Raw genomic sequence first — 19,698 nt, 5'->3', positions numbered from 1 at the left:
AAATTTCAGTAGGAAGGGAACAAGATCATGCGCTGTGTTGTTATTGGTCGGGTGAAGGGTGGAGACCGTGTCAGCTAGGTGAAATCTGAGAGTTCATTTCAGGGGAAACCAAAGTTCCAGTCAGCATGCATGCAGACGTGAATTTAATCTACTTTAGAAAACAGTTTGGGCTACATTAAAAACATACTGTCGGAGTCAACCACAGAGAAAATCATTTCATTTGATTTCCCAAAGTAAATAGAGGGTTTGTAGATTTAAAATTGCAGATTGTCATGTAATGTGACCTATGATTTAAATAATTAATCAAGCTACCTGCTAAGCAATCTGTGCATAAAACAATGTGCTGTACTAAACTAAAGACTGCAGATGTAGCACTGATGGCTACAGATACTCTGTATAAACCCTTTCTCCTGTGCAGTCTGTTCCTGATATGTTCAGGAACATTTCCTGCATTAGCCCGTGAGTGGATGAGAGCAGGGATCCATATCCAGGGAAATCTGTGCAGTTAATTTCCCTCCATGAGACAATGTTGCAGGAGTCTGATGTAAGAAAGACACTTTGACATGGAGTGAGAGGGCTAATCACAAGACTCCACTAAGGTTTATGGTGATTCCACTTGTATGGCTATAGTCAGCTACAGACAAAAGGCCTGGTTGGGTCTATATAAAATAAAAATAAAAAATAAAATACAATTTTAAAAAAACGTCCACTTGTGACCTTTACCAACACACTGGTGATTGACAAGCGGCTCACTGGGTTGCGATCTCCAAGTAAATGAAGGCTCCATAAATGGCACACAGAAGAGTTTCAATGTTGAGTTACATTCATACTCATGAAGGTTAGATTTTAACAAAAATAATAACACAGAAGCTCTGTAGTCTGAACCAAGATAGTAAACTCCCTTATTGCCTCCCGCATTGTCAACTGCAGTGTGCAACAGCTACATTCATACGACTTTCAAATGTTAAAACAGATTAGCTGTTGAGATTAACAGAAACAAATGTAACTTGCATGTTTAAATATCAAATATAAAGTGAGCAAATGTATTATTCAGAAAGTGTATGAATAAATACTGTCTGTTCTTCAGGTAGCGCTCAGTCTCTAAAAGGTTGGTAACTGCTGCTCTACACATATCAGAGAGAGCAGACCAGAGAGCACGTTGCTAAGAGGCAACTAAAGAAAAGGGCTTACAGAAGCGGGAATAGCTGTGGCACAACTGAAGTAATGTCCATCCATCCATCCATCCATTGTCTACCGCTTATCCTGTATTCAGGGTCACGGGGGGCTGGAGCCGATCCCAGCTGTCATTGGGCGAAGGCAGGGTACACCCTGGACAGGACGCCAGTCTATCGCAGGGCCGACATGTAGAGACAGACAACCATTCACACTCACATTCACACCTACGGGCAATTTAGAGTCACCAATTAACCTATCCCCATCCTGCATGTCTTTGGACTGTGGGAGGAAGCTGGAGAACCCGGAGAGAACCCATGCTTACACGCGGAGAAACTGTGGAAACTGTACTTGGCAAAAGAGGGAAGAGGAAAAAATGTTTAGATGGAGACCCATTCTCACTGCCAAGGCATTGAATAATGCAGCTAGGTCAGTGCTCCTTGGTGTCAGACACAACACTCATTTAGCATCTCATTTATGTGAGAGGGTCCACACAGTGAGGCGAGGAGGGAGGGGAGGTGGGAGGATCCATCAAACACAAGATTTTAACCCAGGAGACTGCCATTAGTATCTCGTGTCAAACTAAAAGTTTCACATTTTGTCACGTCACATTTTGTCACGTCACATGTTAGTAACGTGAATTGGTAGTGTACGAAGTATGATTAAATGGTTTTGTTGTCAAAACGTAACTTCCTTTGAAGACAGAGGTTTGTTTTGAAAAGACACTATGCAAGTAACAAGCATTTATTGACACGCTGTGGTTGACAAGTGCAGGAATGGGGAATGCAGAGCATTAAAGTTTCTTATTTGATACATCAGGAGTGAGAAACATGTTGAAGGGGGAGATTGATTAAAAAAACCCAACTTAAAAAAACTTTCTTTTAATTACCGTATGCTAGATCTGTAAGTGATATCACTGCCTCTGGGATTCCTTCTCTCCCCATTTTTACCACAACAAGTATAGAAATTCCCCACATCATTTGAACCTAACATTCCTTTGTCAAGTTGTCTTGACCATTACTTGTTTTTCCACTTATTTTTGTCTTTTTCCTACCAAAACACAGTGTTTGTGTGTGTGTGTGTGTGTGTGTGTGTGTTTTTCCCTGCTGTCACAGCATGGTCACACATCCAGAGACAAATGCCATCTGGTCTTGACCGTACCTCTTGGGACCTCTGAAGTGCCCCCCTCTGTCCTCTCTCACCACTCATACACCACTGATAATTTCTTTCCATCAAGCCATCTCTTCATCCCCCCATCCAGTCATCCGAATATGCTCCCGTCCCCTGTTCCAGCTATACTGTATGTGGCGTGGCCATTATCAACATGTTTTTGTCAGAGCAGTACATCTGAAAGAGTCCCTGTGGAACTTTGGCATGATAGAAAGCTTTGAAAACCTCCTTGGGTACATCTGTCGTCAGTTTTCTAGGGTTATAGCTTTGTGTGTCGGGAAAGTGGTGAAAAGGAAAGAGGGGTAGAAAGAAAGAGTCTAATTTTGTTGGAAAACATGTTTTAGTGCTGGCGTTTGTGTGCCCCATGAAACTACAAATGTAGTGATTTTTTCTGTCGTTATATCACATGAAACATAAAGTTACAGGCGTGATGTTGTTGTTGTAACAACAGTTTGCCCGTTTTAAGTTGTTGAAACAGTCGTTTCACAATGTTAGCAACGTGCTACAACATTAACCCCCACTGTTTCACAATGTTAACCATGAGCTACAATGTTAAGCATGAGTTACAATGTTAACCATGAGTTACAATGTTAAGCGTTACGGGTTCACAACATTAACCACATTTTAAAACAGTAATGATTACAATGCTAACAATGCGTGGCAATGTAAATCATCATCATTTCACAGAATGAACCACGTTACAATGTCACCGATGTTTTACAACATGAATCTGTTAGAAACTCATTGATTAGAAAACACAGTTCTCTATCGTAAATATGTTGTAATGAAGATATTTATATTATCTATGGGTGAAACAATTATGTTTCCAGTGAAGAGTCCCTTTTAGTGCCTGATTGGCTCAAAACATTACCGTTGGGTTAATTATCACCATTGGTTTCCAGCAGCAGGCAGCTGTTTTCAGTGAAAAATATGCCACTGTACTAAAAACAGCAGACAGACTCATGTAGAGACCTAGTGAAAATAATGAAGCAATAAGCAGCTTAAAAGATAGATATTACTTTCAGAAGTTGGTGAAGACCAAAACAGAGCTAAAAGAGTATATATAATAATAATATAATAAATTTATTTTTATAAGTGCTTTTCCAAAAGCTCAAAGACACTTTACATACAATAAATGCAGTTAAGAACACAAGACATTCAATTAAAAGCAGCAAAGACAGTATAAAACATAGAAAACAATATAGAACACACACAGAAATTATGTATTAAAAGCTGATTTAAAAAGGTGTGTTTTTAACATGGTCTTGAATGTTGGGAGGTGAGTGCAGGTGCGGATGGGTTTGGGGAGTGAGTTCCAGAGGGAGGGGGCAGTGATGGAGAAGGCTCTGTCCCCCCAGGTTCGGTGCTTGGTCCGTGTGGGTGGTGACAGGATGTTTCCTTGGGATGAGCGGAGGTCGCGGGAGGGGGTGTGGTGATGGAGCAGGTCTGTGAGGTAGGGGGGGGCCAGGTTATTAAGTGCTTTGTGTGTGAGGAGGATGATTTTGAACTGTATGCGGTGAGTGATGGGCAGCCAGTGCAGGTCATGGAGGACGGGGGTGATGTGATCTCTGGAGCGGGTGTGGGTGAGCAGGCGTGCGGCTGAGTTCTGGATGTATTGCAGTTTATTGAGGAGTTTGGATGGTGAACCATAGAGGATGCTGTTGCAATAGTCCAGTCTGGATGTGATGAATGCATGGATGAGGGTTTCTGCAGCAGAGAAAGTGAGTGAGGGGCGGAGACGGGCAATGTTCTTGAGGTGGAAGAAGGCGGTCCTGGTGATGTGGTTGATGTGGAGGTCAAACCTTAGCTTACTGTCGAAGATGATTCCTAGGTTGCGGGTGTGGGATGAGGGGGACAAAGTGCAGTTATCAAAGGTGAGGGAGAAGTTGTGGCTGGCTTTAGTGCGGGATGTGGGGTCAATGATGATTATGTCCGATTTGTCACTGTTCAGTTGAAGATAGTTTGTTTGCATCCAAGATTTAATTTCTGTGAGACAGTTGCTGAGGGTGGAGTGGGTGTTGCTGGTGATGGCTTTGGTGGAGATGTACAGTTGGATATCGTCGGCGTAACAGTGAAAATGGAGTCCATGTTGACGGATGATCTGGGGGAGGATGTAGAGGATGAAGAGGAGGGGACCAAGCACCGACCCCTGGGGGACACCTTGTGACAGGGGAGCGGTGGTGGAGGTGCAGTTGTTGATGCTGATGAACTGTTGTCGGTTGGTGAGGTAGGAGTGAAACCAGGAGAGTGCTGTGCCAGTGATGTGGAGAGAGGATTCCAGACGGGAGAGCAGGATGGAGTGGTTGATGGTGTCGAAGGCTGCTGTGAGGTCGAGGAGGATGAGGATGGTGAGGTGTCCGGAGTCTGAGGAGAGGAGGAGGTCGTTGGTGACTTTCAGGAGGGCTGTCTCGGTGCTGTGTTTTGTGCGGAAACCAGATTGGAATGATTCAAACAGGTTATTGCAGGTGAGGTGGGTTGTGAGTTGTGAGGCGACAGCACGTTCCAGGATTTTTGACAGGAAGGGGAGATTGGAGATGGGGCGGAAGTTATTTGGGTTGTCAGGGTCCAGACCGGGTTTTTTGATGATGGGAGTGATGGCAGCCAGTTTGAGGGTTTGGGGGACAGAACCAGAGCAGAGGGAGGCGTTAATGAAGTCAATGATGAGTGGGGAGATGACAGGGAGGCAGTCCTTGATGAGTTTGGAGGGTATGGGGTCCAGGTTGCAGGTGGAGGTTTTTATTCCGGTCATGATGGTTGTGAGTTGTGCTGGTGATACTGGAGAGAAGTGGGTCAGGTACTGGATAGTGGTGGGTGGGGAGGCAGGGAGGGAGGCAGGGAGGGAGGCAGGCGGGGAGATGGGAGGGATCCTGGAGGTGTTGAGGTTACTGTAAATGGTGCTGATTTTTGTTTGGAAGAATGATAGGAATGATTGGCACTTTTCAGTAGTGAATGATGAGGAGGTGTTGTCGTGAGGTTTGAGAAGGGAGTTGATGGTGGAGAACAGAGCCTTGGGGTTGTTGGAGCCAGAGTGGATGAGGTGGGAGTAGTGGTTGGTCCGGGCAGCGTTGAGTGCTTCTTTGTACTGTTGTAGGTGGTCGGTGTAGGCGAGAAGGTGAACTGTTAATCCGGTTTTCTTGCAGAGTCTTTCAAGTTGTCTTTTCCGGGTCTTCATTTGGCGGAGTGTGGGGGTGAACCAGGGGGCAGAGTGAGTGAAAGAAACTGTTTTTGTTTTGGCGGGGGCAAGCTGATCCAAGCAGGAGGAGAGTGTGCAGTTGTAGTAGTTAACCAGGTCAGTGGGGTCATCAGATGGTGGGCGGGGTGAAGCAGACAGACAATGGATGAGTGAGGTTGAGAGAGCAGAGGGAGAGATGGATTTAAGATTTCTGAAGGTTATGGTCCGGTTTTGTTTTGTGGTGGGGATGGGGATGTCTATGTCCATGGTGATAGCCAGGTGGTCAGAGATATGCAGGTTGTGGCTGGTTAACTGTTGGATGTTGAGATTGGTGGAGCAGACCAAGTCCAGAATGTGACCACGGCTGTGTGTTGGGAAGTTGATATGTTGGGTGAAGTTGAGACAATTTAGCAGTTCCAGGAATTCTGTGGCCGGTTTATTGTCTGTGTTGTCAATATGTAGATTAAAAGGAGAACAGATGGCGAGATGGCAGATAGCTGGGTTAGAAGGTCAGCAAGATCAGAAAGGAAGGAGGGATGTGGTTTGGGGGGGCGATATATGATGGCTGTGACCAGAGGACAGGGACCAGAGAGTTTGTAGGTGAGGTGTTCAAATGAGGGGGCAGGAGGAATGGAGATGGTGGTTGTCTTGATGTTGTTTCTGTAGATGGCAGCAATGCCACCTCCCCGGCCCTCTGTGCGGGGTTTGTCCATGTAGGTGTATCCTGTGGGGGTGGCTTGGTTTAATGAAAAATAGTCCAGGGGTTTTTGCCAGGTTTCAGTGAGACAGAGAAAATCCAGGTTATTGTCTGTTATGTATTCACTGAGGATGAGGCTTTTGTTGTTGAGGGAGCGGGTGTTAAATAAGGCTACTTTGAGGTGATGTTGCATTGTGAGGGGCTGTGAGGACCGGGGAAGTGGACGCAGGTTGACCAGATCAGGATGTCTTGTGCTCAGTGGGCGGGGGTGCCTGCATGTGATGATGGTCTGAATGTGAAAATGTACAGGTTGTGGGTGTAATGACTGATGTGACCAGGGGGGGTGCTAGTGGTCATGAGTGAGCTGTGAGCTGCCAGTGAAGCTTTGGGCGGAGAAGAAGAGTGAGCGGAGTGAGTGGGGGGGGGGGGGGGGGGGGGTGTGGCAGGTAAACAGTCATGCATGTGCGGTGGTATGGATGGCGTGCTGCAGGTTAGCCGCTAGCACTAATATTTTATTTATCAGGTGGATCCAAACACACCAGATGATAATTGATTCTGTCTGCTGGACCTGTTGATAATAAACTGCCAACATGTTTGTACTATCAATTTATAAAAGGTGATAATTATGTCAGAGCTGTGTTGACAGCTTGTTGTGCTGCCAACAAGGCCTCTTCCTCACATGAAAGTCATCACATTCGAGCATCTGCCATTGATCAGCAGTGAAACATTCTGTGTCAAACATCAATGTTGAACTTTTTTCCTCACTGCAACAACATACACTGATTGCCCATTCCAAACAAATGGAGTGAATTCTGTCTATTTGACTGTCAAAAGAACTTCTGAACTAAAATTAGACTCTCGATGAGGTTTGGTTAAGGGTTAAGCCTGAGCATGTGTGTGTGCTGGAAGTGACAGTCACAAAGAGCCTCTGTCAACCCGCTCCAGTCAATTAGAGGCTCCCAGCCCCAGGGCGACACTCCCTGACTTCAGTTCACATCTCCACCTCCGCTCCTTCCTCACCTCCCTCCATTCCCCTCTAAATAAAATCTTTCTGCCTTTGGTTCTTGTGACAGCCGCCGGAGTCAGGGACTTTCATCCAAAGCATCACCTGTCACTGCCATCGACTGGGTTTTTGTTGTTCTAGCAGAAAGAGGGAGGGAAGGGGGAAGGTTAGAGACAGTAAGGGGGAGGCTGGCATGTTGGGTTGATGACAAAGGAAGAGGAGCACAGTGACACAGGGTAAAAGAATATGTGATTTGAGGTTACACTTACATTTTATACTCAAGACATTCAGCTGATTCTGTTGACTGAGGGACTGCAGCAGAATAAAAACATGAACCACTCAGTCTACTAACAATAAGAAAGCACAATGCTAAGCCTTAAGCTTTGTCAGCAGTCTCACAGTGTTGAAGCAGGATCAACACCTCATAAGGGGGGTGGGGCGATTGTGGCTCAGTTGGTAGAGCGGGTTGGCCAATGTTCGGAGGGTTGGCGGTTCGATCCCCGCCCTTGTCACTGTGTCATGGTCGTTGTGTCCTTGGGCAAGACACTTCACCCAGCTTGCCTCGTGTGAATGTGTATGACTGCTGTATGTTTGAAGTCAGTCTGCCCCAGGGCAGCTGTGGCAACTATCGTAGTTTACCACCACCAGACTGTGTGTGTGTGAATGAATGGAACCTGGAACCCTGTCAGAGGGCTTTGGGTCTCTTGAAAAAAGCACCATACAAATCCAATCCATTATGCAGTCCATTCTAATCCTCCACGGTAAGGTTGCCCCTCAGGGTGCCGCCTGTTGCTCCTTCACAGTCCAAATACGGTCGCTTCCGTTGACTGTTAGCAAAAATCCAAATTGGAGAAAATGTCAAACAGCCAAAATATCAAAGTAGCCGTAGTAAACCGTAGTTCACAAAGGTATGGGTGACGTCACGATTTTTTCTGATTCACCATCTAGTTAAACACTACCAGTGTTGTACAAATTGCAGAGCAGTACAATTATCAAGCCAAGAATGCATAAAAGCATGTATAACTTTATATAGGGCACCAATTGAAAGAAATTACTGAATTTTGATATGATCTTAAGCTAGAAGCTAGAATGACTGATAATCATTAAATTTAAGGAAATGTTGATAACTGAGTGTCATCAGCATAAAATGGTAAAGGACATCATGATGTTGAATAAACTGGCCAAGAGTACATGTATGTAGAAAATAGAAGGGGGCCAAGAACATAGCCTTGAAGGCCACCATGACTCAACTGAGCTGGTGGGAAAAGAAACAATTGTCGCTAACCTTGAATATTTGTTGCTTTATATGTAAACAAAAAAAAATGTCGGGATGAGCTAATAAATTCATGATGCTACAAATGATATAGTTTCACTTGAAATAGTTGAATACTGTGTGTTTAGAAAAAATGCTCAGCTGGTGGTTGGTTTAGTCAGCTATGAGCAGAGACAATCAATGTGAATGGGCAAATGTAGACTAAATATAGCGTTATTATAGCGCCGGCTGTCCCTTTCACAGAGCCATAAGGAAATAATAATCAATAATAATTATAATCCTTTCAATCGACTCAACTACAAGTGAGATGAGGGAAATTTGCCTTTTGTCTTTTCATAGAGGATGGGTGAAGGACATTGGGACGGGGGACCCGACAGGATAGGTGTATCAAGGGAGCATTGGATGAGGCAGCAGAAGATCCCACTCATTTGATCTTAGCATTGTTTCACTACCTTGCTGCCACAACCTGTTCTCACTGCAAAGGCATCAGACAATGCAGTTTAGTCAGTACTCCTTGGTGGAAGTTTATTTTTGGATTATTTGACACACTGGAGTGAGAACATGTTTGATGGAGATGTCGTCTGGCCCAGTGTTCATTACTGCTTGGAGTCATTTGTTGTCTGTAATTGTCATTTGGACACTGTAAGAATGTTTGCACAAATAAAACATCATCAGTGAATCTGCTAGTGTCTGAATCTGCATTGGGGTCCTCTGTGCCTTCGTTTGTAGCTCGTCTTGGTTAATGAAGGAAAAAATGTAACATAGGTGTTGAAAAATAGATTATAGTTAACCCTCTATGGTACGCATTATGATGCGAGTTGGGAAAAAATGTTTGAAGTGTTTTTATGTCTTAAAATAGACTAAATAAACATAATCTAAAGAAATTTTATATATTTTTTTATTTTTGGAAGTTTTTGGGGTTTGTTGCCTTAACATTGTACCATAATGGTAATAAATGAAAAAGAGTTTTATTTTCAATTTGAACATAATTTATTTCATTGACATGTGTAAAATATATAAAAACATCAACAGGTTACATAAATTTCATTTTAAACATAAAAGCAACATGAAAATAACTCATTTAAATGGTTGCTGGTCTAAATGTTGCCTATAGGCAGTGTGGAACAACCCATTTCAATGAATGCCCCTCACTGCTTATGGTACTGCACAAAGCAGTTTTTTTCTGGTGTGAAGCACATGTAGCTCACACACTTCATGCACTGAACTTTCACAATACCTTTACAGCCAGGGTTTATGCAGCGGCCCTTCTTCTCCACCCAAATAGGCCAATGGCCAGTATTGTCCTGACGCACAGGTGGTGCAGGCACTGGTGTAGTAGGGCCTCTTAGCCTCTTTTCAGCCAGGTCGACGTTGGATGGTCTTCCCCTCTTCCTCGTGACCTTCCTTTCATTGCAAAGGCAATCTGCAACTTCAGCTTTGAATTTCAGCAAGCTGTACTGAACTCTCTTCTTGATGCCGCAGTCAATGCAATCCCTGCTGTACAACAGCCATGCATTCACTAGAGTGAAATCCAGCATGGGGAACACAATCCTGTGATTCCACTTCTTGGACCTGATCTTTGTTCTGTAGAGAGCAATGAGTGAGTCCAGAAGATCCACTCCACCCATACTTTTGTTGTACATCTGGACAATGGCTGGGCAGGTAACCTGGCAAGGCAAACCAAGGCAAGTTTAGTTGAATAGCACATTTCAGACATGGAGGCAATTCAAGGTGCTATACAGAAAAATACAGAAAAGGAAAGCACAGAGAGAGAGAGATTATTAGAATAAAATAAAATTACCTGCACTGCTGCTTTTTTGCTCTTATCCCATCTTTGGACAGAGGTTGTTGGGTTGGCTGAGGCAAATGTAGACAGGAGGTGGACAGCACGATTATCATGCAATTTCACAGCCCTGAGTTGCACTCCATCATGGCTTGCAGCTTTCTCTTCAAAGGTTCCCCGGCCCTTCTTCTTCATGTCTTTGTCTGTGGAGAAGTTGCACCCTGCTAGCCGATTTGGGCGTACAGTGCCGACACATTGGATCTTCTTCTTTTCGAGAATCGTCTGGAGATCCACACTGGTGAACCAGTTATCGAAGAAGAGCTTGTGGTACTGGTTGTCTGGGACAATGCTTGTAAGTCGCAAAACAATGTGGCCACTTGCCCCTATATCTGGCATGCCATTCATTGGTAAGATTGGGCCAGTGTGGACCTCAAAGTTGTAGGCAATCCCACGGCTGTCGGTCAAGACATATATCTTGTAACCCCAGCGCTTTGGTTTTCTCGGGTTGTACTGCTTCAGGCCACTTTTCCCTTTGAATGGCACAATTTGCTCATCGACACAGAGCTGCTCCTTCATTGGAATCCTTTTGAAGCTTTCCAGGAGTGATGACAGGAGGGGACGCACCTTGTAAAGCCTGTCATGGCCAGGTGTCCCAAGAGGAATTTGCTGCGAATTATCTGAGAAGTGGATGTTGCGTTTTATCGCCTCCCAACGATGCATCGGCATGACATCAGCCACACAGTCAACCCTAGTGGTTGAATTCCAATACATGCGGGTTCCTGGCAGCCCATAAATGGACATATAGAAACAGATGCCAATGAACTGCTCCATTTCCTGGCAGGTAACATTTAATGGCTTGTGTGGATCACATTGAACAGCGTAGAGATTTGTTTGCTCCACCATGTTTTCAATACAGTCGTGGGTTAATAGATCATCCCAAAAGTATTCAATTGGAGTCTTCACTTTTGTGGCTTTCGGGAGGCTGCCTTTCCATTGCTGGATTGGAAGGATCTACCTGCATTTTCTCCATCCCAGATCCTTGGCTTTCTTTATTACTTCTGGAAGAGGAACTGAAAAACAAGCAAACTTGCTAAGCATTCAAGAAAAATATAAAGAATTATTAATAATGATTAAATTTTACAGTACACCCTATCTTATACTGTAGGCCTACTAGAAATACCTGTCTCTGTACTCTCACTGCCCTCATCCTGATTCTCGCTCTCATCCTCCTCATCCTCATCCTGATTCTCGCTCTCATCCTCCTCATCCTCCTGATTCTCGCTCTCATCCTCCTCATCCTCCTGATTCTTTCTCTCATCCTCATCATCAGTCACAAATTCTCCTGGCAAGTATTCTTGCAGCTCATCTTCAGTACTATCATCACATTCATCCTCACTATGCTCAATTGGAAGAGCGATTTCTACCCTCCCCCAAAGGGGCATAGAACGACGCTGAATTCATTCTGTAAATCGAGGAAAATATAAAAAAAATAAAAATAATAATACATAATAAAATATAAATATTATGATGAATGGTATGCTTTTGAATATTATATATACCTAATCACACACTACCAACATTTCATGCTGCCATGGTGATTCCATAATGGTTCACTGTTGCCTCATTGCAATTTTCCTTAATGGTACGTTGTTGCCTCAAGGCAACAATTGCATTTTAACAAGTTTCCACTATTTAATGAGCAATTAAATTGCATTAAACTATAAAAAATTAAAGTTTACTCACCTATGATTGTGCATATATTTTTTTCACGGCCGAAAAGGACCAGGAAATTATGATTTCAGCCACTTTTTCAGGAGGAAAATGGCAAAGCTGTTGACTTTGAAAAAGTGTGGGAAAAAGGGTTTCAAGATGGCTTCCTGAAGGTCATGTGACAAATTAAAGCATTGTTATTGGTTCCTTATGGTCTTCCGGCTCTTTTAAAGTATTTCATCGTTCAAAGGGATGCATTGTGGAGATGTGACAGGCCAAAAATGGGTGTGTTGCCTGAGGGCAACAAGGTACCATAGAGGGTTATTCGTTTTTCCTATTGCCATGAGTAACATTAGTCTATGTCTACTTTTAGAGGCAAAATACAGTTATTTACTTTAAAGGAGACAGTTCATTCTTCTTTGTTGTAATCGCTTGACAAAAATTACCATCTCTGCTATAATATACCGCATTCTGTGGCAGCCATGTTGGAGTTCCTTGACTACAACAATGCCTGAGAACAGCTAATTCAATCATATCTGACATAGAAACACATTGATTTAGGTCTCACCATGTTTTTTTTAATTCTTTATTGAACATGTTAAAAAATAATAATAATAATACAAACTAAATATAGAATAGAATATAGATAGAATATGAGCAGTAAAAAGGAAAGCAAAAAAAAAGAAAAACAAGCAAATGGGATCCTCAGAATCCTAAGTAATAAATACATGACTCAAATAATATAGTTCCTTTTCAAAAAGGGATAGGAAGAGGTTAAAAAACGTTTCTGGTCCTACCCCCTCTTATCTTTTGTAATTATTTATAATTATTAATTAACAGATTGAAAATTCAGTTTGAATCAGTCAGTATCTGATATTTAGCTCGTGGGTTAAAACAAATCACAGCAAAACAATAACAAAGAGAAAAACAAGAGATAGAGAAGATAAAGCAAAACAAAAAGCAACAATTTTTTTTTAATATACAGGTTCCTCTTAACTTGTATTTACTTTCTGTAAGTCGGAACAACTCCTGGATGCCATGAGGCAATTGGTGATTACTTGCTTTGAACATTATTTGTATAGTTTTATAGTCAATCAGATCAAGAAATTAATTCAATAAATAATGGATTTGTTGGTTCTCTGTAAGTGGTTTTATGTATAATTCGTGCAGGATTTGCAGGATGAAGATTGGATGTGTATTTGTTTTGTATGTTCCCCCATATCTCTACACAGTTGGTCATGTAAGGAAGTATGAAGGAGCAGTAGGCTACAACTTATACAGGGAGGTTTTATTCAGTAGGTCTTTGGTTTTGTTCAATATTGCTATCGACTTAGATATTTTGGATTTAATATAATTTATGTGAGGTTTCCAACTTAATTTGTTGTCTATTAATACTCCCAGAAATGTTTATTTCAGATACTCATTCTATTTCTATGCTATTTATCATGAGTTTCTTTTCTGAGTTGGATGGTCTATTCCCCAAAATTATAAATGTAGTTTTACTTAAATTCAATGTGAGCTTATTTTCATCAAACCATATCTTCATCCTGTTTAATTCATTTTCCATAGCTTTCAAAAGCTGTTCCAAGTTGTCTCCACAACAGAGTAAATTTGTATCATCAGCAAAAAGAACAGTTTTGACAATTTTCGAGACTTCACACATATTATTGATGTACAGTATGAATAATAATGGCCCTAACACTGAGCCCTGGGGCACCCCACATGTAACCTGTAGCAGCTGTGATTTATGTTTTTGAATTTCAACATATTGTTTCCTGTTCTGTAGGTAGCTGGATAACCATGCCAGTGTGATGCCTCTAATACCACATCTTTGTAGTTAAAAAAAAAAAAAACAGCTCATGATCAACAGTGTCGAATGCTTTTTTTAAGTCCAGAAATATCACCACTGCATATTCTTCATTTTATATTGCCTTAGTAACTTACTGGCAACTAATGATTGCAAATGAAGTGGTTCTCTTTGCTCTGAAACCATATTGTTGATCGTACAGTATATTATGTTTGGTGATGAATTAATTCAGTCTTGTGTAAAAAAAAGAATTCCAGTATTTTGGAGAACTGGGGAAGCAGACTGTTTGTCTCCAGTTTTATGTATTGGTATGACTTTAGCTGTTTTCATATTGTTAGGAAATTGCAGATGATTGCAGATGTGAGTTAGAGGTCTTGCTATACATTCAACAACATTTTTAACAGTAACCATATCAATATCATGACAGTCTGTGGACTTTTTGCACCTAAGTTTTGTTGTTTCCTCAACGTATATGTCTTTACTTTCCACACCATCACTACTATTGGTCTTTGGAATTTCCCCAGCCAAACCAGGCCCAACACCAACAAAGAATTTATTAAATTCCCCTGAAGCCATATCAGTGATTGTTTTTTTATTTGGAGACATGAAATGGTTTGGATATTCCGCCTTCCCTTTTTGTTTTTTAATTATGGCATTTAATATGTTCCATGTATTTTTAGTATTGTTTTTGTTGTCCTCCAGTGCTATAGTGACCCATTGTGCTGTATCTCATGATTTCTGTTAGATTATTTTTTATGTCTTATATTTTTGTTAAGCTTCTATTGTTCTTTTCTTTAAAAAAGAACAAAATTTTCTTCTTACATGCTTTTAATATTCCTTTAGTTATCCATGGTTTCTCAGCATATTTTGGTTTCACTATATTCTTTACTAGAGGACAATTTTTTTCTTACAATTCATCTATAATTTCCATAAATGTTTCATAGGCTTCATTTGCACCTTTAACATATACCTTGTTCCAGTCTTGTTTTTGTAGGTCTTCTTTGAGGGAATTAATAGAATTTTATGTTTTGTGTCTGGTTATTTTGAATGTTGTGCTGTCTTCTTTTTTTTATCCTTGTGCAACTCTGTATGGTTGCAAAGACTGGCAGGTGATTGCTCGCTCCTGAGACCCGGACTTTTATTTGATGTACTTTTTTAATGTCTCCTTACTATTTGGGATTAGTAGGACCTCATTTTAGTTTAAATTCAATTTTAGCTTTCTACGTGCTCTAGATATATGTCAAAACCAAAGTCCATAAATGAGGACAATGGGTCTGTCTTTTGGATTTATTTTTTTCCTTGCTATTTGGGATCAGAAGGACTCATTTAGCCTACAAATGAAATTTTAGCTTTCTACAATAAGTAGTTATCTATCTTACGATATCTTATGATAATAAAGACAATTCAATCAATGTTATTATTTACACCTGTTTAAATCAGTTTTACAGTATGTAGATTTACACTGTTTTCTATCCAGACTTTCTGTATGACACAATAAAGACAGCATTTAGGTTCAGGTTCAGGTTCAGGTTACTTTATTGATACCCAAGGGTAAACTAGTTTTGCAGTCGAGAGTTCAACAGGCAACAGAAGGCAACAGAAAACGAACAATCAAATTAGAAACAGGACATTTAAAAAGAACACATACACATAAAACAAGAGACAGCTTCGTCTCGACAGAGTGTCAAATGTGTACTTTATTAACAAAGTACACATTTTTATTTTAAAAAAGTGAATTTTTTGATAACAAAAGTGCAGATAAAAGTGTAAACATTAAAAAATGCAAAGGTTATGAACGTCCCTTGTCCCAATGTCATAGCGAACGCAAATGTCTATACTCAAACTATACCGGGACTCTGAACTAATAGGCTGCCTGTCTGCTAAATCCATCTGTCTGTCTGAAACAGTCCTACTAGCCTGTGTGAAAGGCTTCATAGCAGTTGTGTCCACTTTGTAGGCAAAAGAACACATTGCATGTCAAACAGCGCACACAGGATTTCCCAGTGCAGCCTTGTAGTCTGCAAAGCATTGGGTTCTTAAGGTTGGCAACTTCCAGCAGATGACAAGCAGAGGTTGTGTGCACTGAGATGTGGGGGATTGGAGTGACCCAGAATCTTTGGCCAGGTTGTGGACGGTGTGCACTCTCTTCCTCTGCATCTGTGACTTTACATTTGTTGAGGAACACCTGAGCCACGTCCATGCGGTACTGGAGGAACTTCATGATACCCTTTCTTGAGGTACCATTTTCTTGATTATCTCGGCGATACAGCAGCCAGCTGTTGGCCAGAGCAAGATCCATAAAGTGCATAAGCATGCAACTGGTCCACTTCTTTCTTCGCACACTCATCCTGTAGTCATTCATCATTCTGTCTGATAAGTCTACCCCACCCATCCTAGAATTGTACTCCCGTACAGTACTTGGTCGTCTGAACATCATGTAGTGTTTCTCTTTCTTGGACCACCGCTGGCAGGTGTCCTCTGTCTTCTCAGCATGGACAGTAGAGAGCATCATGACTGGCTTGTCACAACACAGTTTCCCATCTCCTCTGACAACTGATGCGGTGGTACCTCTGCCTTGCTGCTTCATGATTTTTTCACTTGGCAGCTTCTGCATTGCTTTTGGGACCCTATTCTTCATGACTGTACCAGTTAGGTACACCTGCTTCTCCAGCATGCATTCCACAGCTGATATGGTGGTAAAGAAGCGATCGCAGTACACTTTTGTACCAGGATGCACTGTTGCGTCCAGAACCTGTGAAGCCAGTGCCTTTGAACCTTGGTACACTTCAAAGTCCAGAACAATGCCATCTGTTGATGCCAGAACAAAGTTCTTCATGCCAACTAGATTTGGCTTTAGCGGCACATGCTGGCAGAATGGACAGGCTCCAGTGAACGGTATCATCTGCTCATCAATTGAGACAGATTCTGGTCAAGCCTGAATGCAGCAGCCATCGAGTACACGATTCATGAAAGGCCTCACCTTCCAGAATTTGTCTGTTTTCCTGTCTTCTGGAACGTCGTTGTCAATTACTACCTTCATATGGCTCCTCAGCTTGAAGAATCGATCGCGTCTCATTGAGTCACTAATGGCAGGGATTTTCAGGGCATTGGACCAGAACATACGTGTTTGTGGGTAAGGGACACAGGACATTAGGATAGATACATTTTGGGATTCCTCCATGTCAATTTCCACTGTAATGCATTCCATGATGTTGTCCAATGCAAATGTAATTTTACTGGCAGATTTACTTTTGTAGCTGGTATCAATATGTAGTGCAACCCCACCACCTTTGATTGATTTCTATTCATGGAAAACATTTCATATCCCTCAATTTCAACTATGCCATTTTCTCCTCACTAAGCCAGGTTTCGGTTATTGCAATTACAGTGAATCCAATTGTATCCAATTGCCTTAAACAGTGTTAGTTTGAATTAAGGCTCCTGCTGTTAAAGTGTATGATGCATATTGACCCGTCCATTATTACACTTCTTTTGAATTGTTCTTCTGTATAATATTCACAATGGCTGTGTGTGATGTTATAGAAGTTATTTTGAGGATCAATTTCATTTTCAATGTCTTATGGCTTATGTTCTGTGTATTCAAAACATTTCAAATGCAGTTTTTCATATTCAGATGATAGGTTATAGTCCAGGCCTGTCATGGGTCTTCTGTGTTTAGTTAAGTGTGTATTCAGTTACCTTGTGTTTTTTCATTCATACCTCGAACTTGTCTGATGTCTCTGATGAGGAGCACTTTCGCTGACTCTGGTGTGGTTCCATTTATTTTAATGAATATTTTGCAGTTGGAAGTCCATGTTGCTTGAATCTTGTTTTGTTTTCTTAGTATGCATGCTCTCCTTGCAAAGTCCTCGTTCTTCTTGGTGAGGTGTTCGTTGATGTAGACGTCGGTTGCTTTTAATTTCCTTCCTTGTCTGATGATTGCTTGTTTGTTCTTTCTGTTGGTAAACCGGATTATTATTGCTGGTGCGACCGTTTTGTTTTTACTGTGCAGGGTATGACAGGCCTCGATGTCTCCGCTGTCAACCGAAATGTTCTTGCTTTCCAAAAAGCAAAGCACCTGTTGCTCCAGCGACTCACGGTCGTCTTCGGAAGCGTCGGCCCCTTGCCTCCCGGCGGCGGTGTCTTCAGAGGCCACAGCAGCCCTGGCGTAGCTCCGGTGTTTAGCCCTCAGACCGCTGATGATGAGATCATTCATGCGGGAGTATTGCTCGAGATCGTCCACTCAGTTTTCCAGGAATGTGATTTATTTGTCCTTTTCCATGTTTTGGTTCTTTAGTGTGTGGATTTCCCCCACTAGATCCATGATTTTCGTCATCTCAGCTGACAAGAAGTCAAGAGATCTTTTCATCTCCTCCACCTCGTCAGGCTGGCTTGCAGTTTTCTTTGGTGGCATTTTGTCCGTCATGAAAGTTACAGCATAAAAGAAACGTAGCGTTTTGGTAATGCAGCGTGAACATTTCAAAGCGCGTTCTCCAGGTCTCAGTCAGTCTGACCGCAATCACAGTTATTCAGATATTAAAAGACAAAACCCAACCAGACAGTCTGTTTACCCTGCTGTATCAGCTGATGAACTACCATACTTAAGAGGAGCTTCTTTCTGCAGAATGTGAGACTCCTGAAACATCCCTCCTCCATTCACCATATCATAGTTCTGTTTGTTTTTTTGTGTAATTTTCTTATGTAGCAATAGTGGGACTACAAACAGCATTTTGTCATGGAGCCCTGTTGTACAATAAAAATGAATTGAACCTCGACTTTCTTATAAAAACTGTATTTTCATTCTTCTTTCATTAAGCCACTTTTAGGTTCCGACTAATTGTTCTGCCTGTAAACACATTTTCAGTAAAGCTTAATTGACGAGGCTGTGTTGCTCTATGAAGACAGGGAATGCCCACTTTTAATATTGTTGAGGAGACACATTTCTATTAGCTGCAGGTCACAGTTTAAACATGAATGAGAAGGCACTCAGGCAGTGTTACGTCTATCACATGCTCTAGTAGTCTGTACTTGATGTTGTCCTGTTTATTCACTTGTAGTACTGTTGACCCTGAACATGTATTTGGAATTTGAAGAAATTATGTGAGTGTCGAGACATTGGCAAGCATTTTATCTTAACTTCAGAAAAAACTGTCAGCCTTAAGGCTTCATCGGTAGCAGATTTTAAATAGACACACATTTGTTTTCAGGAGAGAAAATCAGACGGGGTTTTTCTCCTGTGAGCAAAAATGGATGCAGATATTTGTTTTCATGATTACACCAATTACAGCACACTAATCACATTACTGCCTGAGATGCTCAGCATATTGGATTATCACAGGTAATCTACCTTGCATTATGCATTGTTTAAAGGCTTTTTTTTTTTTTTGTGAGATACTGAATCCACTGTTGGAAAATAAGACACACTGACAAAACCAATTTTACGATGGCAGAAAAATAATTTACTGGAAAGAAAAGGTGATTCTCTTCCCTGAGGGATTTGCTCATGAAATTGATTATGTGGACTAGATGAATTTACGTTGAAATAATATAATGATAATCTGCACATAGACTCTAAAATGGTCATAGAGAAACTTTTTGAGCAAATCAGCTGGTTTGGCAGGTATATCATGCAGCCTTACGTTAACTTGCAAAGAACTACCATTTGCCTGACTGAATTACAAGGGAATACATGTAAAATGGTGTCTTGGGGACTGAAGTTTTCCCTACAGGACCATCAGAGGCCTTTCTGTGGGGGGAAAAAACCTAATCTGCAGGCCTTGAGGCCGCTTTGAAAGGTTCTGTCTAATATCTGTGCAAAATGTCACCCTGATAAAGCCACTATGTCAGTTCTCTGGTCTCCATGACTGAGAAAGATATAGAAGGCGACAGCGACGGCATCCTTTCCACCTT

Source organism: Eutrigla gurnardus (assembly GCF_963514095.1).
Source record: "Eutrigla gurnardus genome assembly, chromosome: 5".
Taxonomy (NCBI): Eukaryota; Metazoa; Chordata; class Actinopteri; order Perciformes; family Triglidae; genus Eutrigla; species Eutrigla gurnardus.
The sequence above is the reverse complement of the archived record's forward strand: the minus strand, read 5'-3'. Positions refer to the sequence as shown.